At 43.4% G+C, this 25,639-nt stretch overlaps 1 long non-coding RNA gene across 1 annotated transcript; it reads left to right on the plus strand.

Annotated features, from left to right (window-relative positions):
- The first annotated feature begins 119 nt into the window (after positions 1–119).
- Positions 120–25,238, plus strand: LOC309370026. Its single transcript, XR_014168367.1, has 4 exons — positions 120–442; positions 6,428–6,500; positions 13,553–13,686; positions 24,922–25,238. It is a non-coding gene; the product is annotated as an uncharacterized lncRNA (long non-coding RNA).
- Positions 25,239–25,639: the final 401 nt, after the last annotated feature.

Below are 25,639 nucleotides of genomic sequence, written 5' to 3' on the forward strand. Positions count from 1 at the left end.
CCTGCAAGAATGCACACGGAGGAAGGAGGGCTTGCATTTAAAAAAAAAAAAAATGTGTGCGTGTTTTAATTTGTAGGGGGAAAAAATTCCACCCTTCCGCGCGGGGTTGCCTTTTTTTTAAGTAGGGGAAAAGGGAAGCCAAACTTTTTTCTCCTTTTTTCAAGCTGCTAGGAACTAGCAAATCCGGCCGGTACAGTGGGGGGGGGGGTGCAAAAGCGTGCAAAGCGACGGAAAAGGCGCCCTCGGGACCCCCTAGGAAAAAGCCTGGCCTTGGTATCTTCCGGATTTCATGGGTGAAACGGAGAGAAGCGAGAAAAACAGCCTCGGAGTTGCGCCGCCAGTGCGGCACACGCGGAGGGCTCGCTCCGGGGAGGGTCGCGCCTGGGCCGGCGTGGGATTTGCGTGGCTCGCGCGCCGGGAACGGGGAGCCCGCAAGGTTAAGGTGAAGAGCCCGCAGACTTTGCAGCACTTCGCTGCGAGGTTACTTAAAATTCTCGGCGCGCTTAAGTCGCCAGACGCCCGCTGCTTCCTGGCCTTTAGTTCCAGACCTTCTCGGTCATTGGTGTGTCTTTATTTGTGGCACAAATGCTGCGTCTGAGCCAAGATGCTCCTTGAGCCAAATGGCAGATGACTCCACCATTCCTGGCTGCCGCTGGCAGGGTGTGGCTGCATGACTCAGTTCTGCATATCCACGCGTCCCTGCACCTGGAAAGTTAGCAGCAAATCCTTTCTGTGCTAGTTTTCTAGGTACAGGGTGGTTATTGCTGCTGTTTTAATGGGAGATTCGTTTCATGTGTGCTGGTAATCCTGGGTATGTTCATTTGCTTTGTAAAAATATTACTTTGAGGGCTTTTCCAGCCAACTTGTTTATTCAGCATTTATCCTAATTTGCTTCCACAAGGCCTACACAGTGGCTAGACTATTAGCATTTATCCTAATTTGTTTACAAAGTGGTTATTTGACAATGAGCATGCATTCATCCTGATTTGCTTGTGGGGTGTTTACACATCTTCCCATTCATCTCCTACTTCCCAATGCATCTTGCATCTCGCTCTGGAGGGTAGGACTTGAAACCAATGACAAAACAATGGACCCAAATCAATGGATTTAAGTTACAAGAACGGAGATTCCAATTTAACACCAGGAAAAACTTTCTGACAGAGCAGTTCGTCAGTGGAACAGACTCCTACGAGAGGTGGTAGACACTCCTTCCTTGAAGGTTTTTAAGCAGAGGTTGGATGGCCATCTGTCATGGATGCTTTAGCTGAGATTCCTGCATTGCAGGGGGTTGGACTAGATGACCCTGAGGTCCCTTCCAACTGATCCTATGATCAGCCTGGATAGCTCAGTTTGAGCGCAGTGCTGATAATGCCACGGTTGCAAGTTCAATCACCGTAAGGGACAGCTGCATATTCCTGCATTGTAGGGGCGTTGGACTAGATGATCCACAGGGTCCCAACTCTACAATTCTATATTTCACTGACACTTTCCAAACAGCAAAAAGTTTTTGTTTTGAGTGGCTTTATCGCATTAGGGTGACTTGAGCCCTTTATAATCCACTTCGATCATGCAAACCTAACGTATGCACTTGAATCTCTTCCGCAAAATACCGACAAGCTAGGTACACATGATCAGCTTAAAAAGCAGCAAGGTCATTCTTTTTCTCAGTTTGGATCGAAGCTGGTTTTTTGGGCAAGAGGCATCAACATGCAATATTACACAAGAAATGATGGGAGAGCTTTGGATGGGGCTAACGAGTGTAGACCACATTCCAAACTAGAAGTGATAGGGCACTGGGTGCAGAGTTAACAGTATTGTGTATACAGTCACAGCCTTCAGGCCCCCTGGGAGTGAGGCAGTGGCTCTAGCTGAGACTCTTGCATGTTATTTGTGTAGCGTGGGTGGGATTGTGAAGGTCCCAGGGGGAACAAAGCGAGCAGGGGTTGGGGGTTTCAGAAGTTGGATGTGCAAACCTAGTAAGGTTTACATTTCCATTTGCATTGCAGATGCAGAAAATTCAAATACCAATCTTCAGTCGGTTGGTGCATCATTTGTGAAAATGGCATCGGATGCCCTGATTTAGCACATTCTGCTCAAGCCGCACAGTACTATTTATACTTACTGATTCTGCACCAATCCCATAGGAACCTTTAGGGCACACACAGGAGAACTGAAAGAGAACTATATGAGGAGCAGCAGATTCCACGTAGTAGAAACATGCAAAAAAAAAATCAAATCTATGCGATATTAAGCTCGCCCCCCTCCTGTTTCCCAATAGAGCATTGGATCTAATATTATACCCAGAGTAGACCAATTGAAATGCATGGCCACGATTAACATGTGCATTAATTTAAATGGGTCTTCTTTGTTTTGGGAGCATGCCCATTTGATAGGGAAAAGCTGCCTCTTTAGCTGCATAAAATTTTCTCTGGCTTACCTAGTTAACTTCCATAGCAACGAAAACTCCTACAATTAATTTCTACTGATGCTTCTTGGTGACAGAACACTCACCTGGAGCTGCAGGTTCAGATGCAGAAGTGATCCGCCAATCTACAACCCAGCCAAGTTCAATATGTTGGTACTAACACAGTTTGGGTACTATACAGTTTAGCACAGGGTTATTTGAGAGCCCACCTTATCCTTTATATACCCAGTAGGTCACTGTGGTCTGCAAGAGAGCTTCTTGCCTTCTTCTCAAAGTTCCGAAGATCTCAGAAGCCTGCTGCACAGTAACTCAGAGCAGAGCTTTCATTCTGGCTGTTCCTGTTCCGTATTAAATTCATATACCGTCCTTCACCCAAAGATCGCAGGGCGGTTTAAAATACAAAATGAAAACACAAAATACGTAACATGGCTAACAACTCCCCCAACACATTTACAAGGCCATAGATCATTTAATCAACCCAAGATGTGCTTGAAGGGGAATGTTTTTTCCTAGCAAGCCTACCTGCGGAGAAAGCACATTCACAAATGGGGAGCCAACGCAGAAAAGGCCCATTCTGTTTCAGAGCATTTGTGTTGAGCAGTATCAAACACCCTCTGTGTGCTTTCTAGAAATAACTGAAGGTGTTTTTCTCCCTGCCATGAATGTTTGTTTTGTATTGTTCTTGTTTTCTTCAAAATCTATCTTTTTTTAAAAAAAGCGTTTTGGTCTTTTTGGTGTTTTTGCTGTATATTGCCTTGAGTTGATTGTGTAGGAGGTGATTAATAAATTGATAATAATAATAATAATAATAATTTATTATTTATACCCCGCCCATCTGGCTGGGTTTCCCTGGGCACTCTGGGCGGCTTCCAACTGAATATTAAAAACAATACAGCATCAGACATTAAAAACCACCCTAAACAGGGCCGCCTTCAGTTGTCTTTTAAAAGTAAAATAGTTGTTTATTGCCTTGACATCGGCTGGGAGGGCGTTCCACAAGGCAGCCGCCACTACCAAGAAGGCCCTCTGCCTGGTTCCCTGTAACCTCTCTTCTCTCAGTGAGGGAACTGCCAGAAGGCCCTCGGCGATGGACCTCAGTGTCCTGGAAGATGGGGGTGGAGACGCTCCTTCAGGTATACAGGACCGAGGCTGTTTAGGGCTCTAAAGGTCAGCACCAACACTTTGAATTGTGCTTAGAAATGTACTGGGTGATGGTGATGATATCTGAGGAACATAGGAAGCTGCCTTAGACCAGCCAGCCATCTACCTCAGTAGTGTCTACACAAACTGGCAGTGGCTTTCAGTGGTACCAGGCAGGGGTCTTTCCCAGCCATACATGGAGATGCCAGTATTGAACCTGAGACCTTCTGCATGGCAAGCAAGTGCCCTGCCGCTGAGCTGCAGACCTTCCCAAATAGTTGTGCTAACCTTCACTTCGTGTTAAAACAGACTATAGGAATCTGCCTTACATGGAGCCAGGCTATGGGTTCGTATAGTTCAGTCTACCCAGCAGATCTCCAGGGTTTCAGAAAAGGGTCTCTCCTCTAGTCCTATCTCGAAGATGCTTGGCATTAAACCTAGAACCTTTTACATGCAGAGCATGTGCTATAGCACTGAGTACATGAACATGGGTTCGAGTCTACTTTGGACAAAAAGATTTCTTCATTTCAGGGGGTTGGGTTAGATGACCCTCATGGTCCCTCCCAACTCTACAATTTTAAGATTCTATGAAATTAACATTCTAGGCATCATACAAATAATGGGAGACTGGGGTGGTAGGATTCTGGAAGACACCACTTCAAATGGCTGCGCCATTTTTGGAAGTGAGTCCAGGGCAAAAAAAGAAGCTTCTTCCATGTAGCAAGCTAGCACATCATAGAAAAAGCTTACGTAAGTGTTGGCCTAAGATAAAGATTCAGTGCAGTGGAAGGGAGCATGCAGAAAATAAGACCGCCTATCTACAGCCTCAAGTGATACAGTCCAGAGTTTCCCCAAGCCATTCTGCATAATGTGTACATAGAACTGACCCAAGTCTGGTTATGGAAGCCATGATTCTGCAATCATTAACTGGAATTGGTTTCTGTGCAGCTGCAAGCTGACTACAGAGAGGAAACTGAGCACGGACAGCATAAAGTAAGCTTCTAGGACCTCTACAATGACAAATTAAATCCCAGTGCCCTGAATTTAGAAAAGGCCATCCTGACTGCTCGAATCTGACTAGTCCGTGTTTAAACAGAGTGCCTTTTCTGCTGAAGCCTACTTGTAAAATCTATGCGGCCACTGTGAAAAGAAGTGCACTTGTCAATAATACCAGCTATGTGTGTTGGGATTTATAATGTGCTCGCAATCAACCTGGTGCTCTGAGCAGAATGGCACAGATCTTCTTATATTTCCATATACCTGAAGGAGCATCTCCATCCCCATCATTCTGCCCGGAAACTGAGGTCCAGCGCCAAGGGCCTTCAGGCGGTTCGCTCACTGCGAGAAGCCAAGTTACAGGGAACCAGGCAGAGGGCCTTCTCAGTAGAGGCACCTACACTGTGGAACGCCCTCTCACCAGATATCAAAGAGAAGAACAACTACCAGACTTTTAGAAGACATCTGAAGGCAGCCCTGTTTAGGGAAGCTTTTAATGTTTAACAGACCACTGTATTTTAATACTTTGTTGGAAGCCGCCCAGGATGGCTGGGGAGACCCAGCCAGATGGGTGGGGTATAAATAATAAATAATAATAATAATAATAATAATAATAATAATAATAATAATAATATAAGCATAGAGAGTTACTGCCTACCACAATGATTTTAGAATAATCCCAGAGGGTCCAGGATGCTAAACCAGCTCATCCTTTTTTCCTTTGCACAACCGATACAGACACCCAACAAAGCCATAATCAGAGAAGACCCATTGAAATAAATTGACTTTGTTTATTTCAGCAGGCCTTCTCTGATTATGACCAAAGGTTTCATCTATACTGCACATGTGCGTGGATGCGTACACTTCTGGAGATAATATTATGGAGTCATAAAGTCATAGAAATGTAAGAGTTGAAAGGGATCCAAGGGTCATCAACCCCATGCCATGCACAAATCACAGCTAAAGCATCCATGAGAGATGGCCATCTAACAGGACATACCTAGCTCTCACCTCAGCAGTGACCTTGAGTGTTACCTGCCAAATATTTTGGACTACAACTCCCATCAGCCACACAGCCAATGACCATTGATTATGGCAGCTATGGTACAGCAGCATCTTGAGGACTCCAGTTTTCCCTTTACTGATGTGGGAGAAGGCAGTCCTTGCTAGAATACCGTAAGGCCAGTAGTGGGGTGGCAAATTCAGAAGTGCAGGATCCCTTCATTAGGTCACAGCCCTTCTGAGCCGATGCAAAAATCTTATAGTTATACAATATTAATAATTAGGGACGCATTGCAACAAGCACTGCAGAGCTCCACGAGTTGCCTGCCTTTCAGTTAAATCTCCTATTTTCTGTGCACATACACAGGGAAGTGATTTGCAGAACTCAGTTTCTTCTTTTGTTGTGTTTTCTGTGAAGTCCCATTGTGCATAACAAACCTTGCACACTGTTCTCTTGAAACTGAAGCAGCTTGTGTTTTCAGTGTTCTTAAATGTAAGCTTTGGAGAGCAGACTGGTCAAAAAACTCCGCTTTCAAGCTGATTGGGCAGCTCTGAGACTCTCGAGACACAGATTCTGCAGGGACTCTGTGAAGAAATAATAAAGGGTGTTTGACCCTGCTAGCCCTCTCCCCCCATGACCTTGGATCACTACCCCACTATCTTAAAACATACCCCATCTCAGATTTTATCAGTGACAAAGCACGTTCTGCTTTTATTTTATTTTCCTTATGTTTTCAAAAGAGACCATTCCTTTAAAGCTTCAGACCATGCATGTCTTTCTCACTGCACAACTATTCTCTTCTTTTGTTCTGAACTTCAAAAATCACTCTGCATAATTCAACATGGACTTTTCTTTCCACCTAGTCAAGCAGCCTCTTACATTGGCTGGAAAGATCTCTTATAGTGACCTCCACCTCTAGAGAAAGAGAGAGCGCAGGTGAGTGTTTGTTTTCCCATTAAACGCTGTTCTCATCCTCGCACAGAAGCACTTTGTCTCTCCCGATTTAGTCCCCCTAGATCTTTACTAAATATGCCAATAGCTGCCTTGAGGTCATCTTGGGGCATAGAGGAATTCTTCAGAGAACGTATTATAAAGAACTAGAGGGGAGGCAAAAGCCCCCACTATATCCTGAAGGTGACCTTGTACTCAAAACTGCAGAATGACCCACCCCACCAGCATCAGACATTGTACAGAAAGCTGGAAAGGGAAAGCTGCCATGACACCGACCTACGAATGAGTCATAAGGAGTCAAGCCACAAAGAAAATAACTGTCTACGCAGATGAATATAATATTTCAGGAGCTTCTGCAGCCGTCAAAAGCTTGCCATTCTAAACCACAGAAGCAAGACTTCCTCGCACCCTCCCCTCAACGTCACAGGCACAGTGAAGTTCTGTCTCGCTCTCAGTCAACATGGCAACATAGGCATCAACACCAAAGCATAGCACTGACAAGCTTTTGTTTAGTTCTGAAATAGCACCACCCCCAATCCAAAGGGAGCAGCACGTTTTTAAATGTTAAGATCCCACCAGCCAGTTGTTGGGCATCAAACAGGGAGGACTTCAGCATTTTGAAAGGTCTCCATGCATGTTTTGTGAATCGAGTGTGGGACCTATGCTGGCCTCTGGCACCCCTAGCCCCCAGCCAGCATGAAGGATGACTGGAGTTGTAGTCTAGCACTATCTGGAAGGACACAGGTTCCCCATGCATGCCTTATACTGAACCTTTGTCTGTTCTGGCAAGGCTCTTTCGCTATTATGCAATCCAGTTATTGGACTGGAGTGAGGAACCCCATACATAGTACCCATTTACTCATGGGATTGCTCTTTCAGCTAAGGAGGCACACATCTTCTAGATGCATTTGCCCCCAAATGGATTGGGGCATCTGTTTTACAAGGGGAGGGGAGCGGGTGTCGCTGTGGTCTAAACCACTGAGCCTCTTGGGCTCGCTGATCGGAAGGTCAGCGGTTCGAATCCGTGCGACGGGGTGCGCTCCCATTGCTCTGTCCCAGCTCCTGCCAACCTTGCAGTTCGAAAGCATACCAGTGCAAGTAGATAAATAGGTACCGTTGTGGGGGGAAGGTAAATGGTGTTTCTGTGCGCTCTGGTTTCTGTCACAGTGTTCCGTTGTGCCAGAAGCGGTTTAGTCATGCTGGTCACATGACCCGGAAAGCTGTCTGTGGAAAAAACAGTGGCTCCCTCGGCCTGAAAGTGAGATGAGCACCACAGCACTGTAGTTGTCTTTGACTGGACTTAACAGTCCAGGGGGTCTTCACGTTTACCATTTACCTGTTACAAATGACTTGTGCAAGCTACTCGCAGAACGGTCAAAACAAAACAAAGCATGCAGTCTAAGCTTTAGATGACTTTAGGTGTATCCAGCATCAATCATACTCAGGGAAACCTGCTGAAACTAAAAAACACAACTAACTTCGGTCTGTTCATTTCAGCGGTTCTACTTTGAGTATAACCTATTGAATATTAACTATATATCAGAATTATAAGACCCAAAACAAAGTTTTATACCACATACATTGGAAGTTTGTCAACATTTCAAATTCTGAATCTGAAAACCATAATATTTTGTTTTGAAATTTGATTTTGATTACGACTTCTTTTAAAATGGTAAAAAGCAAACAGACCCCGTGTTACTATGATATTGCAAAGCACTGGGCCTTTTCTGATACAGCTACCCATGTTACATTTGGATACAAATAGAAAATGCCACAAAATATATTCTCACCCCATGAACAATGTTTGGTTATTTCTGGTGAATATCCTATCTGCTTACTTACCAGGCAAACTGGGTTCAGTACTCTTGCAGGAGCTGCTCAAAACTACTGAACTTTATTTAACGTTCAAATGCTTCTATAATTATAGTAAAGGCACAATCCAGGCTCTGCCTTCATGATTGGGATTGCATCCAAAGAGAGGTACTTTCTGTATTTGAAGCAGCTGCTTATTTTAACAGGATATATAGTATCTAGAAATCCACTACCTACTCTGTATTATACCATCAGAAGTGAGAAGCACACATCTCCAACTGGTAGCAGGTTTATTGACGAGTGCTAAACTTTGCACTGTTCAACAATGCAGACTGCTTTGGAAGAATCTGGGAGACAGCCGTAATAATGAAATAAACATACCAAAGGAAAACTTCAAGCAATAACTAGCAGGGCAAATTTATTGAGAAATGGACTTTATTTATCCAATTCTGGAATGAAAAAAGCGAGACAATATTTATCCATATAACTCTTTCTCCTGAATATAATCATTTATCATTGTGAAAATCTCTCTTTCCCCCTCCTTCTCTTCATTTCCCCTTTTAAAAATTACATTAGACTGTATAACTAAACTACAAAAATGCAGGGAAGGAAAAACCAAAGTTATCTGAATTTTTAGTATGCATGAAAAAAAAGAACCTGCAGTTGTTTCTGAGGTTTTAAAATAAATAAAGTATCTGCTTGCTTCCACGTACAAACTGAAGTAACGGAAGTTAATGTCTGTGGTGAAATATTTCACGTGATGAAACCCTAAAATATACATTGATTTCGAGGCTTTCCTTCGTCGTCGTAGCAGTGCCTCAAATTTTGACTTTGCCAAAATTGATTTCCCAAGTCTCTTGTTAAAATACTGCAAGTCACTGTTTTAATAAAGAGAGAGAGAGCAGGATAGTTCAGCCTTAGCTTTGCATCTGTTCCTATGTTAAAATTATGCTCCAAGCAGCTTGTAAGCAGTGAGCAGCTTGTCTCAAAATGTTACATTTTGTCCAAACAATGTTTACCTCCCTGAGACTGCAGAGTTTTTAAACAGGGCACAAATCTATTTTCAAAGTGCAATTCAAAGAGGTTGTTTTCTGTTGTTGTTTTTTTTCTTCCTCTTCAAGCCCACAAACTTAATTTGGAGTTGGAACTACAGGGAGTAATTTGGAAAATTGTTGCCTTATGGCCAGGGCTATAGTACTTTTTATATCAAGTCTCCACTACCTTTCTGCAGGTGTAAAAACTTGCTGATAAAGCATCACCAGCCAGAGCAGCAAAATGAAATTTAAAGCAGACTATACGTGGCCTATCCCATAATAATCACAACATCCTTATTAGTATACAATGGGCAAAATTGGAATCTTCAGTGCAGGTGAATCAAAACATAAGAATATAAGAAAAGCCTGCTGGACCAAAGCTAGATCTAGTTCAGCATTCTGAGAATCATTTTTGAGAAGAGACGATCAACCCTGTACACAGTATTTCAGCTGCAGCTACACCATAAATTTGTATAACAGCAACAATGTTATAGCCTATTTTATTTTCAATTCCTTTCCTGGTGATCCCTAGCTCAGAAATTGCCTGCCTCTCTCTCTCTCTCTCTCTCTCTCTCTCTCTCTCTCTCTCTCTCTCTCTCTCTCTCTCTTACAGCTGGCATACTGCAAATTGTGAAATAAGGTATGACCATAATATTCCAAAAGCTCTGTTGTTTTGAGGTACATCTTTAAAACTCCTTTAAGTTAGCTCACTTTCTTTAGACTAGGGGCAGCATCCAGTAATCCGGACTGCATCTGATCTTGTTTCACCAGTGGTTGGATGCTGACGGTAATTGAGTGCAGTTCTAGGTGTGTTGTAAGAAACAATATCTGAAAACCCAATATATCTCCCCCCAACTCCTATACTGCTGTAGCTGACCATAAGAAGAGCCTTGCTGAATCTGGCCCAAGGTCCATCCTATCCAGCATCTTTTTCTCAAAGAGCCTACAGTAATGCTGCCTCTATCTCATTGCTGTCCCGCATCCAGCATTGGGTACCAACTGAGGTTTTGTACTTTGACAGGTGTTTCACTTTGAGTACCTAACAGCATAGGGTTGTTACACATATCCCAGGGCAAGAAGCCCAGTTTTGCTCAGTGAGGACATATAACCAGCTGTGTCTCTTTGTTGAGCATCTCATCACATTCTTGGTCACCAGGAAGGGGGGGGGGGGAAGATGCAGTATGTGAATGGACCCTTAAATTATTAGATGAGGACTTTTGATCTAGTTGTTCTTAATAGTTCTTCTTGTATTAATTATACTGTATATCAATCAATAGGGACGCGGGTGGCGCTGTGGGTTAAACCACAGAGCCTAGGACTTGCCGATCAGAAGGTCGGCAGTTCGAATCCCATTGCTCGGTCCCTGCTCCTGCCAACCTAGCAGTTCGAAAGCATGTCAAAGTGCAAGTAGATAAATAGGTACCGCTCCGGCGGGAAGGTAAACGACGTTTTCATGTGCTGCTCTGGTTTGCCAGAAGCGGCTTAGTCATGCTGGCCACATGGCCCGGAATCTGTATGCCGGCTCCCTCAGCCAATAAAGTGAGATGAGCACCACAACCCCAGAGTCGGTCACGACTGGAACTAATGGTCAGGGCTCCCTTTACCTTTATATCAATAGAGAGATAGGTACCTTTGCGATTGTTTTATTTGCATTTGATAATATTTCATAATTGTTGTGCCCCTACTGGGGAGTTTTGTAAAAGTGCAGCGCTCTTTACAAATATAATGAATATATATTCAACCCACAATATATAAAGAACATATATTCAACCCACCATCAAGAAACTGTTAGGCAGCCAAACGAAAGACAAGAAATTGGATGAGGCAGGTGGCTCTTCAGGCGTGAGTGAACTAGGCGTACACAAACACACATCTTTTGCCACTTTCCATGAGTTGGAAGGTGAACTTCTGAAGTGGAGAGTGTCAGGCTCTTGTGAAAGGTCCATACATGATTCGGAACACTGATCATCCAAATAAGACATGGAGCTTCCCTGAGTACATGAGGCTCCAAACTCCAGAAGGTTGCCCTCCAACTTGTAGAGGGTGATGGGGGCGCCAATCGGGGGTGCTTATGATAGAATCATAGAAGTGTAGAGTGAGGGTCATCTAATCCAACCCACTGCAATGTAGGACTATATAAATAGCCTGCAAACGGGTCAAAACCATGACCTTGGCATTACCAGCCCTATGCTCTAACCAACTGGGCCCGTTCTTTCCCATTGGTTTCACATGCAAGTAGAATTCTTGATGAGATCTTGCCTCTTGTAGTATATCTTATTTTCTGTAATAATAATAATAATAATAATAATAATAATAATAATAATAATAATAATTTTATTATTCATACCTCCCCCATCTGGGTGTCAATAGCACCCAATATTTTTAATGCATTCAGTGCTATGCTGTTACTATCTATTCTGGAAGGCCAACAAAGATATATAAAAACATCTGAATGATATCAAGAAATCTCCCACATGATAGTAGCTCCCGCAGTAACTGTATGAAGGCCTCTTACAGACAGAATAATAAATAGCAACTCAGTACTTTTAAAAAAATATGATCTACTTCAACTTTGGGGAGGGATTTTCATCTATAACTTCAGCCCAGAGTTTGATTCAATTTGCCATTATTTGTAGGCCTTTAGAATTAAGTTAGAATCCAAGCAAAACAAACCCCTGTGAACCTTGCAAAGGACTCGACTGCCTAACGGGAATGTTTTGACTGCTCCCAGAAGCTGCCTTAATCAACCCAATATATTTTTATGCTAATTGTATTGAGGAGGAAGTACTTAAACATTTTTTTTGTGTGCTGTTAGTGCAACGTGAATTCTTTGGTGAACAATGGGTGTGCTTTCTTAGACTGCAAGAGAATGCAAGCTTATAAATAGCATTACAAAATTATAGCTATTTCTTGCACCAGACCAGGAATTTTGCCTGAAAATAGAGTCTCTGCACTGTGGGCAAGGTTTGACTTGTATATTTGATTGGGCTCCATTCCCATAAAAAGGTACTCCTGATAATAGGGCAGTCTTTGTGAAGGAATCTGTCTCAGCAAGCTCACTCTATTTAGGGCCAATTTGCTGCAAAGGTGTCCCACAGCATGGGACCAGCGACACTACATGCTGGACTTACAGTAGAGCATCTGTAGACACAAGGGACAACTAGCAGTGCTTGTCTGGGTGAGCTCAGTGGTCAAGCCAAGCTATAAGGACTCAGGTGGTCCTTAAGATATTCTGGATGGTTCAGGGCTTTGTATGTCAACGCCAGATCCTTGAGCCTTGCAATCGAAGGGCAATTGAAACCATAGCTTTGAATTCTGCATGTCAGATCTCTGCCTATTTCCAGATTCCAGATATTGCCCGGGGAGGCTCAGGTTCAATTCTCTACTCAGCCATGAGTAACACTTGCGCCAGCCAGTCACTTAGCCCAACCTACCTCACAGGCTTGTTGTGAGGATAAATTGGGGAGTGGAAGAAGCACCTACGTTACGTTGAACTCCTTGGAAATAATCATTTTCTTTCCATTGCCCTGAATCCACCCTGCTATCACTGAGATCACCTGGAAACACCCAGGGTTGGAAATAAATACTATTATTCTTTGTTAAAGCGCTCCACTTTCCTCTCGCCCTTTCATGTAACCTCAGCAAAAGGGAGTTTGGAAAATAACGTTTGCCAAGATCATAAGTAGTTCAAGCCTTAAAATGCAATGACACGCTTTTCAAATGTAGAACATTAATTGCACAATTTTTTCTCCTTTCTAAATCCTTTGTAAACTTGAATTACTAATTACCTGAACGTTTTTTATCAAGTCAAGTGATTAAGACTGATTGTCACCAACTTACAAACAAATGGTTGAAATCATTAGCTATCATTATTGCAGGAAACAATTATAGCGAACACTATGTAATGGAGACATTTGATTTTTTTTTTTTAATCATTATTATTAGCCCTTGGGTTCATTCAGTTGTAAAGGTATATATATAATAAACAATTTGCACTAATTCAGGTCAACATCCTATCAGCAGAAACATGGGGAGTCATCCAATAGAAGTGCTGTAATTTTTATTTCTTTAAAAAATTAGTAATTCTAGCAGTATGCTGAGTCTGTGAACACTGCTGAGACATTCACTGTTGGCAATCTATTTCATATCAGGAAATCAAATCATTATTAATGCGATTTTGATTAATTTCAGATACCATAGATTATTACCTTCTCTGAAGCACCAGGATGAACATCTACATCAGTCAAGTGCCAATTAACCAGGTTGAGCCAGCAGAACTCAATAAGCCCCCACTGTGGGTCAGCTGTCGTGACAATGGTTTCAAGGTATTATTTCTTCATTATTTCTTCCGCCACATTCACACTATACATTTAAAGGCTTGCTCTGCCAACATGTTTGCAAGACACCTTGTACTATGGAAACTTTTGAAACCATTTATTTGGAAAGCAGCAGATAATCTTTCCAACTAAATAGAGAAGATGGGCTTTGCTTTGGGTTTTTGAAATTTTCCCTTCAGGTGCATTTAAAAATGGCACCCTCTTCAGTAAAGGTAAAAAAAGGTAAAGGATCCCTGGATGGTTTGTCCACAGACAGCGTTCCGGGTCATATGGCCAGCATGACTAAACCATTTCTGGTGCAACGGAACACTGTGACAGAAACCAGAGCGCGCGGAAACACCGTTTACCTTCCCACCATAGCGGTACCTATTTATCTACTTGCACTGGTGTGCTTTCGAACTGCTAGGTTGGCATGAGCATGACAGAGCAACGGGAGCTCACCTTGCTGCAGGAATTCGAACCGCCGACCTTCTGATCGCCAAGCCCAAGAGGCTCTTTGGTTTAGACTACAGCACCACCCCTGTCCCTGCTCTTCAGTATACAGCACTCATTGCTAAGGTGATTTCCAAAGACCCTCTGGGAAGTGCAACCTATGTCTTTCTTCCCTTCTTTGACCCCAGCACCCCACTCGCAGCATCACTGCCGCTTACGGATGGGGATGGGTGGGTGGGTGAGATTGGGGTGCAGGAAAGTAGCAGGGGTTAGTTCCGGTGTTGTCCTACAGCCCCTCCTGATTTAATGATGTGTCCAGTTTGTCTCTAAGCCTATTGCCTGGAAATGGTTGAGATGCAAAGGGCAGAGTGCTTCATTATGTGAGGCTCCCGGGTTTTCCCGCTTTCTGATAGCAATTGTTGGTTACCCAGGACAAGGAAGGCACTCTGAAAGTCGGTGCACTTCAGTGGGAATCACAAAGGACATGAGCTCAATCAATGAAATCTTTATTACGGTCATAGACCAGCATAAGTAGGGTGGGGAACAATCATTTGGAATCTGTAAAACGTTTTGGAAAGCTAAAAAAATATTAAAACAGAAGGTATTTATATCTAAAAGAATTTAAGAATTTAAAAAAACAACAACTAAAAAAAGGGTCAAGAACATTAAATGGATATGGAAGAGCATAAAAGGTTAGTATATAAAAAACTACAACTATCAGTTTAGAGAGCACTCTGATGTGAGTGTTCATTAAATCTAGTTTGTGGCACAAATTTTGAACGCCGCTGTGCAGAATCTGGCAACACTGTATGTTGTAGCAGGGTTGGTATCTGACAGCAGCAGTGGGGTATAAAATTGTCCTGTGCACCCTGAGTACTTATGGAGTAGTGGGGAGATGGGGCTAATACAGATGTCTCTATAGTATAGGCACTGGAGAAGCACATGCTCTGTCGTTTCTGCTTGTCCAGAGCCACAGGGGCACTGTCTCTCTAAGTAAGCAATCTTCTTGTAGGACATGAGTTCTGCTGCACCCACTTCCTGCTTGTGAGATTACCATTGTTACTGATCTGAGTTGTCACTGTGAAAACAATGCTGGACTATGTGGACCTTTGGTTTGATCCAGCAAGGCTCTTCATACATTCTTAACGTTTTCACAGAGCTGATCCAAAGGGCACTTTGTGCTAATTACGACTTCTTCTTTTTGCCACAGAGGTGGAACTAAAGGGGAAGTAGTGAAAGGGCAGAGCAATTATGTCCCCTTGAACCTTATAGGTCCACAAATGTGAAAGCAGCTATTCACCGAAAGATACTGTTGTATTGTAACCAAGGAAACTGACTGCGGTTTGCATATTGCTTTTTTTTTTTTAAGGACCAACATTTTATTTCGCTTATTAAAAATAAAAACAAAGGAAGTGCTTTTGTATTCCATGGCACTTCTCTTAATTGCAGTGTAACTTTACACAGAGTTTAAAAGATGTAGGTGGTGTTGCTCCGTAATGGCTGTGTGCTTTAGAACAAGCCAATTAAAGAAGCTTATCTTATGACCCAGCCGCTAATCCAGCCACTGACATCTGCCCTGCAAGAAAGACTTACACCAGCCAACTGACAAGAAGATCAGAAGGCGTTCATGGAAACTGTGTCATCTCTCTCTCCCTCCCTTTAAGTTTGGCTTCCTCTTCATATGTCAACAACTGATAAACTCTTGCAAAACCAAAACTGCTACCAACTACTGAATTAACTCCCATTGCAGAGCAGGTGCAAAGCCTCACATTTCGTCTCAAGATTTTGCAAGCCACATGCTCCCCCTAACAGTGAACTGAGGTGGTGAGTGCCGAGAGAAATGGGGCCATTGAGAAACTAGGGGGAAGTATCAGTACGCGGCCGGGAAACCCCCGTGCTCTTGCAAAAATACAAACAAAACAACCGCCTTAACCTTCATCCCTCCCCCTCCTGCGCGCCAAAAAACCCCCTAATTTGGGAGTACTGATTATTCTCAGGAGCCACAAGATGTTGAGTGTCAGTTGGAAACGAAAAACGAAACTGGAGAGGGAAAAGGGGGAAATTCCCTTCCTTGAGCTCCTGAGAGCTTATAGTTTCCTGGGGACTAACATGGATGGAGCAGACATGTTGCAGAGTAGGCTCAGGAGTGGCTGGTGGGGAAGCCAGCTTAGCCTAGCTGCTTTGCGTTCCAGCATCACAATGAGTAACTATTGCTATTGCTGCTTTTGGGGCTAGCGTAGGGGCTTTGCAATGCTCTTTTCAGTGTGCCCGCAATGCCCTGGCCTTGCCACTGCCATTCTACACCCCAGTAGGATGCAGTTGGGAGGCCAGCGCCATACCGCCTTGCCACCAATCCAACCCACCCCAGTAAGGATCCACTGCGATATGTAGTTTCAAAGCCCACTTCGCATTTATAATCCTTTCTTTGTGCTCTTGCTACCACACAATTCTGATGAACTCCATTCAGAAGTGGTTGTTTCCCACCAAATAACAACAACAACAACAACTTTATTATTTGAACCCCATCCAACTGACTGGGTCGCCTCAGCCACTCTGGGCAGCTTCCAACAAATATAAAAACACAACGAAACGCCAAACATTTAAAACTTCCCTATACAGGACTGTCTTCAGGTGTCTTCTCAAAGTTTTCTCGTTATTTGTTTCCTTGACATCTGATGGGAGGGCATTCCACGGGGCAGGCGTATATATCTTTGCATGGCAGAGTGTACCATAAATGTTCGCCCATGTTAACCTTTTAGAGTCCCATGCAACAAAACAGAAACTCAAAGGGCATACAATGTTGTTACAGTCTTGATGCGGAAGATGCCTCAACATAGTCAGTACCTGCATGGGAGAGGGAAGTGTAAGAAGTTCTGAGCTTCTCAAGAGAGGGGAAGTGGGATCCATGCTTATTGGGGACTTGAGTCCAACTGAATCAATGAGACTTCCTTCTATGTAGACATGACGGATGGCTGTATCTGTCAGCTTTCAGTTCCTCATTTTTTGAAGTTTGCAGTTCAGTTCATCCCTTTTCTGCATCACTCTGCAATTTTTGTTTAAAGTCATCATGGGAATTCACCAGCATTTTAATGTACTTTTCTCCTACTGTAATATTCATATTTTTGCAGGCAATTTTGTTCTCTCCCACACACATATACATATGTGTATGTTTTCACTAATAAACACATTTAAAGGCACGCTTAGGTAGACATATTTTGGATAGAAAACTGAACTGCAAAATTCACAGAATTGCCGATCTGGAAGGATAGCGGTGCTTTCATTCACATAGAGTTTTGGAAAATGCAATTTAGGTGGGTTCCTATTAAAATGCAAGCTGAACCAAATTTCTTCCCCATTTCTAACAGACATGACTACAATTGTGCAGTAAGTATAATGGCTGCCAACATAGCCCAATGTATGTCTATGCAGAAGTCCAACTATAGACCATATAACACCGGTCTTGAAAGACCTACATTGGCTCCCAGTACGTTTCCGAGCACAATTCAAAGTGTTGGTGCTGACCTTTAAAGCCCTAAACGGCCTCGGTCCAGTATATCTGAAGGAGCGTCTCCTCCCCCATCGTTCTGCCCGGACACTGAGGTCCAGCTTCGAGGGCCTTCTGGCGGTTCCCTCACTGCGAGAGGCCAAGTTACAGGGAACCAGGCAGAGGGCCTTCTCGGTAGTGGCGCCCGCCCTGTGGAACGCCCTCCCATCAGATGTCAAAGCGATAAACATCTACCTGACATTCAGAAGACATCTGAAGGCAGCCCTGTTCAGGGAAGTTTTTAATATGTGATATTTTAGTGTATCTTTCATCTTTGTTGGAAGCCGCCCAGAGTGGCTGGGGAAACCCAGCCAGATGGGCGGGGTACAAATAATAAATTATTATTATTATTATTATTATTATTATTATTATTATTATTATTATTCAACTTCCTGCACCAGGAGGGCACATGGTAGGAGGGATCTGGGCACATAACAATTAAGTGTTGTTGTTGTTGTTGTTGTTGTTGTTGTTGTTGTTGTTGTTTTAAAGGTTCTACAGGGATCTCCACCACCAGACGATTGACCCAAATTAATGTATCTTGTTTGGAAACTGTGTGAAACAGGCATAGAAGAGTAACAAGAAGATGGCAGTAATTTTTGCTGCAAACTTTTGGCCATTCAAAAGAGAAGGGAAGAATGGATGTTATAGCAGATTTCTGACTCTCAAACTGCAGCATGAGTTGGCATGGAAGCAGGAGTCTCTAGTGTCAAAACGCTGGCAGGAATTCTGCAACCTCCTGGCACATATCTTGTCCCTTTATTCAGCGCTGGAGCCAAAAATGCTAAGTAATTACTGAAAGGTTACAAACATTAGGCTCAGTTATTAGCAGAGCCTCCTGAAAACTATATTGCTAGCATTTGATCTACCAAAAAACTCTCCAGGATAACCTTTCATTTTCTCCCTCCGGAGAAATCTCCAGAATCACCTTTATTTTATTTTTTTGCAAGTTCAATTGCCCATGAAACTATATCAAGGATGCGTCAATGGAAACAATACCATGGGCAGAGAAGGCTCAGTCCTAAAGGACAGGAAAAAAAATAACTTTAGCCTTAATAAAGTTAATGCTGAATTATATGGAGAATTATTTATACAGAGAAGCTCAAATTCCCAGCATTTATGGAAAAGGATAATAATTATTTTCAGAGAGCTTGATCTCAATAGGAAGAGGTGGTGATGGGTTGCTTCACACAAAGCTCTGGCTGTGTACAATCAGTGGTCCAAGTTAAGCACTAGCTGGGGGCCCAAGCAGCTTAGATGGTTCAGCAGGGCTGTGCCTCTATTCACCAATGTGTTCACTAGACCAATTTTAGTGGTCTAGTTTTCATAGATCTATGGGCCAGGGCATTTCATTCTGGGTATATTAAAACACCAGGCAGCTGCTGCACCAAAGACCTGGTGAGAACCGTACCTGGAATACTTACTGCAATGTAAGAAGGATGTTTACAAGCTAGAACGTGTGCAGAGGAGGGCAACCAAGATGATCAAGGGTCTGGAAAGCAAGCCTTATGAAGAATGGCTGAAGAAGCTGGGTATGGTTAGCCTGGAAAAGAGGAGACTGAGAGGAGATATGATAGCCATCTTCTAATATCTAAAGGGCTGTCACATGGAAGAGGGAACAAGCTTGCTTTCTCCTGCTCTGGAGGGTAGGACTCGAACCGATGGCTTCAAATTACAAGAAAGGAGATTCCGACTAAACATCAGGCAGAACTTTCTAACAGCAAGGGCTGTTCGGCAGTGGAACAGTCTCTCTCAGGAGGTTGTGGACTCTCCTTCCTTGGAGATTTTTAAGCTAAGATTGGATGGCCATCTGTCATGGATGCTTTAGCTGAGATTCCTTCATTGCAGGGGGTTAGACTAGCTGACGCTTGGGGTCTCTTCCAACTCTACAATTCTATTATTCTGTGAGAAGGGCAGTAAATGATGTTGCTGCCACCACTCTGATAACAGTAATAGAAGAAGAAAAATATGCAGCTGCATTGGGGGACAAGGATTTGTGTGTTGGTGGCAATGGTCTTGTGCTATGGGCCCCCTGGTACCAACATCTATTAATCAACAGTACACAGTATGATACTTGGGTGAACTGCACCTCATCAAATCATTTTGCAGACATGCTAGATCGTCCACATTCTTTCAGGACTGGTTTAACTGCTTACCACTTGCAGTATATTTGATCACCCACCTTCAGGTTTCCTTCTGTCTTGTAAGGTGTTCAAACACATTTCCTCCAAGAGCAGATCCTGCTAGATGAAAGCAGAGTCAACGGCAGGCAGCAAATTCTACAAAACCCCAACTGCTACATCAAAAGCACCAGCTCTTTGCAAAAACTCAAGCTTTTCAGCAACTGACCTAAAACAAGTGTTGTGGAATCTGAAAATTTCACATCAGAGCATGACTCTTTGCAAGGTCTTAACTCAGGGGTCAGCAAACTTTTTCAGCAGGAGGCCGATCCACTGTCCCTCAGACCTTGTGGGGCGCCAGACTATATATTTTTTTGGGAGGGGGGAAATGAACGAATTCTTATGCCCCACAAATAACCCAGAGATGCATTTTAAATAAAAGCACACATTCTCCTCATGTAAAAACGCCAGGCAGGCCCCACAAATAACCCAGAGATGCATTTTAAATAAAAGGACACATTCTACTCATGTAAAAATATGCTAATTCCTGGACCATCTAAGGGCCGGATTTAGAAGGCGACTGGGCCGGATTCGGCCCCCGGGCCTTAGTTTGCCTAGGTAAAGGTAAAAGGGCCCCTGACCATTAGGTCCAGTCGTGACCGACCCTGGGGTTGTGGCGCTCATCTCGCTTTATTGGCCGAGGGAGCCGGCGTACAGCTTCTGGGTCATGTGGCCAGCATGACTAAGCCGCTTCTGGCGAACCAGAGTGGTACTTATTTATCTACTTGCACTGTGATGTGCTTTTGAACGCTAGGTTGGCAGGAGCAGGGACCGAGCAACAGGAGCAAACCCCGTCACGGGGATTCGAACTGCCGACCTTCTGATTGGCAAGCCCTAGGCTCTATGGTTTAACCCACAGCGCCACCCATGTCCCAACGGGTTAGTTTGCCTACCCATGCCTTAATTCCTCCTCTCGTTAGTGGAATGCTCACTTACAATCAAGGGGTGTCAGAGAATCCCAGTGGAAATTCCAGCAGTTTACATGTTTGTCTGTGGTCTGGAATAGAAATCAGTGATGGAAATATGACCAGTATTGGCCAGAAACACACACAAGTAGCTCAAGTTTCCTGCCTGGAATGCTGGGGAATCCCAGTGTGCTCCTTGGTGGCAAGGGGACTTCCTCAAGCAGCAGGAACTGCTTCGGCCTCCTTCTTCTTCTAATAGGGCCTTGGTGGGCAGGAGAAGAGAGAAGTGGGAAGTGATGGAAGACCCTACTCAATCCACACACCATAAGTAATCCCATAGGGGAACTTGATTGTACAGCTTACACTGATGACATTCCTCTTCATGAGAGGTTTTTCTGCAACTCTTTTGATGCTGAATGTACCAACAAAGCAGAACTACCCATCAAACATGGTGGCATGGATTATCTTAATGCTTTCTCTTTGAGCATATACTTTGAGAAATTTATGTATTTATGGGGTTGAAGCAGGAATCGCTTATGCTTTTTCTCACACCACTTCTTTGAAACATCTGAACCAGGGATATGCTCCTTTACCATCCCATTCTGCTTGCTTGCTTGCTTCCTGCTCTGGCCAGAAGCAACCCCAGTCATTTCTTATCTATCCTCCACTGTCTTGTGGGTTATCTTCAGGAGAAGAAAAGGCTAAGGAGTAAACCCTACACAAATCTGGACTGGAGTCCCTAAGACAATTGGATGGCGCCCAGTACACTTCCTGTCAGCAACTCCTGCAGCCAAGCTGATAGCAAACATAGAATCATAGAGTTGGAAGAGACCACAAGGGTCATCGAGTCCAACCCCCTGCCAAGCAGGAAACACCATCAGAGCACTCCTGACATATGGTTGTCAAGCCTCTGCTTAAAGACCTCCAAAGAAGGAGACTCCACCACACTCCTTGGCAGCAAATTCCACTGTCGAACAGCTCTTACTGTCAGGAAGTTCTTCCTAATGTTTAGGTGGAATCTTCTTTCTTGTAGTTTGGATCCATTGCTCCGTGTTCGCTTCTCTGGAGCAGCAGAAAACAACCTTTCTCCCTCCTTTATGTGACATCCTTTTATATATTTGAACATGGCTATCATATCACCCCTTAACCTCCTCTTCTCCAGGCTAAAGATGCCCAGCTCCCTTAGCCGTTCCTCATAAGGCATCGTTTCCAGGCCTTTGACCATTTTGGTTGCCCTCCTCTGGACACGTTCCAGTTTGTCAGTGTCCTTCTTGAACTGTGGTGCCCAGAACTGGACACAGTACTCCAGGTGAGGTCTGACCAGAGCAGAATACAGTGGCACTATTACTTCCCTTGATCTAGATGCTATACTCCTATTGATGCAGCCCAGAATTGCATTGGCTTTTTTAGCTACCGCGTCACACTGTTGGCTCATGTCAAGTTTGTGGTCAACCAAGACTCCTAGATCCTTTTCACATGTACTGCTCTCAAGCCAGGTGTCACCCATCTTGTATTTGTGCCTCTCATTTTTTTTGCCCAAGTGCAATACTTTACATTTCTCCCTGTTAAAATTCATCTTGTCTGTTTTGGCCCAGTTCTCTAATCTGTGGCTCTGCTTTCCTTTGGACCTCATCAGAGAGGCCAAGAACAGGGTCTTGTCATCTGGGCAGCCCAGGACCTCCATACACACTTCCCAGGCCTCAGCACTGAGAAGGTCACTTCAGTGCTGCTAACACAGCAGTTTGATTTCACCCCGGAGGCGCACTCTGCTGTTGTTGACGGATGCCAACAATTGTATTCCTGCACCACCCCACATTCAAAGGGGTGAAACACCTACTTTCAGAATGTGCAAGGGAAAGTGTGGGGATTTATATTTGAGAGAGTTGCTGAAATGCACAAGTACAAGTAGATTTCAAAATCTGGAAGTAAGGCATTATGTGTCCTTTCCTTCTCTGGAGATGTTTCTTCAAAGTATACCCCACCATACTCAGTTGTGTAGAGATAGCTGTTTTCCAGAATCGTGGCCTAAGGCAAAAATTCTGCATTCTCCTGGCACAAGCTTTGTTGTTCCTTTAATCAAAGCTGATCAGAAATGCTGAGTATTCATTGAAGGGTTACAGACACTCCAATGACCTACCAAAAGAGCTTTCCCTAGCTTTTGTAGCCAGCACTTTAGTTGCTGGATAGTTGCCTGAACAAAAACTCTCAAATAATGAAATCTGCGAGGCCCTAACACTTTGTGTACCAAACATTATCTATGGGAAATAATGGTCTGTTGAAGTTCCAAATTCTAATCTAAGCCCTTGTTTAACTTGCTGTAAAAAAAAAGGGGGGGAGCCAATTGCAAGTTGATTAAGACCCTTTGCTAAACCTAAGAAACTGATGAGCTGAGATCCAAGTCTTGCAAGCTTTACTTTCAAGATTGTCTCTAGAAATCAAATATTATCTTTCATTCAGACAGGATGTGATGTCCATAGTGTTTGGAGGAGAGACAAGCTCCGATAAAAGAACCAGTATTTCCTGGAGATGGTGATGTTAAACATTGGTTAAACTGAGTAAGAGAGCAAGTCCTGTCAAAGTTTGTAGGCTTGTGCAGAAAACCTCTCTCCTGCCTTGCATGTGAGAGCTCGCAAGCCGTCTTTGATGCCAGTTTTTTCAATGAATTTTTTCTGCTGAACTGTTCTCCAAGCTGAAGCTCAGCTCTCTGTCATTGTTTGTGTGCGTTTGTGCACTCTGTCTATCACATTCATGTGCGGATCCTGTACCCCGCATTGATCTCCACTCCTGTCAGCCATCAACAGCAAGCATTGCCAGAAAAGATAAGAATGAACAATCCTTAATTTCTTATGTGAAGATATCGAAAGAAGAATGGCAGATGAAATTAATGGACTATGCAGAATTGGACAAAATGACAGGAAGGATTTGAAACCTGCAGGACCAGAGATTTACAGAAGATTAGAAGAAGTATATGAATTATTTGAAGAGCAACTGTAATCAACAAATTACGCTAGTAGGACTACAAGAAGTTTTGTAAGGAGAAATATACGAAGTGTTACAATGTAGAAAACAATGGAGATATTGGTTATGAGTTTGAAATGTAATAGGGAAAATAAGAAATGCATATTAAGAGATTAGATTGGAAAATTTTCAGACAGGACTGATGGAAGTAAAAAAAATATGAATTTGATGTAAAAGTATGTTTAATTACTGTTAAAAATGAACATTGGTATCACTTTAACTTACTGCGTTCCATCATACCTCTCCTCCCTTTCGACTGTTGCCCATAGACTGGCCTTCACCAAAGCGAGGTTCAACGTTTTTCCCTCCAACGTCCTGAGACATAGATTCTCAAAGGGCCAAGCCCCCGCCACGTGCGAATGTGATAAGGAGAAGCCGGAGTCGCTCCAGCACATCATATTCACTTGCCCCCTGTTCAATGTGCCACGGGCAAATTTGTTGGGATCAATCATACAGAAACTAGAGGGTACCCCACCAAAATTCCACCTTGCTCAAATCTTGCAGGATAAGGATACTCATACGACCCTGAAAGTGGCCAGGTTCCTGGTCGCTGTCCTTACCCAAAAGCGACACCAAGGAGCACTACAAGCTAACTAAGGCGTAGTATGCCATTCTACTTTATAGTATTTTATTGTTATAGTGGTGTTTTAGCGGCTGTTTTTTCCCCCCCACGTGCTCAAGCTGTTATTTATGTGTTGTTTTTACCTGTATGGGCCTACGGCCGTAATAAATATTATTGTTGTTGTTGTTATGTTAAAAAACCAATTATATAATTTCTTATGTGAAGATGTCACAATGTTACTAAGTGTCTGTCTCAACATAAGAATACCAGGCCGAAAAGCCTATCTAGCATTTGATTCTCATAGTAGTTAGCCAGATGTCTGTGTGAAGCCTGAAGGCAGGATACGAGCACAGTAGTACTTTCCGCAGTTGCGACTCCACAAGCAACTGGTATTCAGGGACAGACTGCTGCTCACAGCTGAGGCAGGCAACATGCCTCTTCGATGCCCTGACTTTCAGAGTATCACTTGGCGCCTCGTTTTTTTGTTGCTGGGGAATATATGAATAGGCCATAAATCCTAGCATTTCAAAGTTTAGTTGACATATTGTGATGGATTTCTTTTCATTTCTCCAAAATTCCCAGGGTCTTAAACAAATGGGAGTGCTGGCAGCAAATGTATACATACTGCCTCCTGAATAACATTGCTGGATAACATGAAGTACGCTGTCACTGCCAGACCTCCAAGTGCAGTTCCAATGGGCGATATCCAGTATAAGCCGTACTCAGTAGACCTATGGAAATCAACAGACTAGGGATCATTAATTTCAATGGGTCTACTCTGACATCATTGGAACACCATCCATCGTTTATAGTGGCTAAGTTACTATCAGCCTATTTGGGTCACTTCAATGGAGCAACAAAAGCACAGTTATTTTTTTTATTTTTTGAGGCCCACTGACATTCCTGGAATGGCCTCATCCAGAATCAGAGTAATGTTAATTAATTAATTAATTAATTAATTAATTAATTAATTAATTTTGCAGGGCAAAAAGGTTGTGCCAAATGATCGTTTTCAACAATTTTTAAAGATATGTAGAAATTGAATTAAGTGGCAGCTACCTGGTTTTCATGGACTGCACCTTAAACAAGGCGAGGCACAAGTCATGCTGAAACTGTCTACATGTTCACTTAGCAGTAGCAATTCTAATAACAAAGACTTGTGCCTCGCCTTACAGTTCTGGGCCCTTTTAGCTGCCTGATATGGTTCTAAGGCAGTGGTAGCCAACACAGTGCTCTCTAGACATTGTTGGACCCGAACTGCCAGTATCCCTACCATTGGCCATGTTGGCTGGGCCTGATG

This window comes from Podarcis melisellensis (assembly GCF_964234715.1).
Source record: "Podarcis melisellensis genome assembly, chromosome: 5".
NCBI lineage: Eukaryota > Metazoa > Chordata > Lepidosauria > Squamata > Lacertidae > Podarcis > Podarcis melisellensis.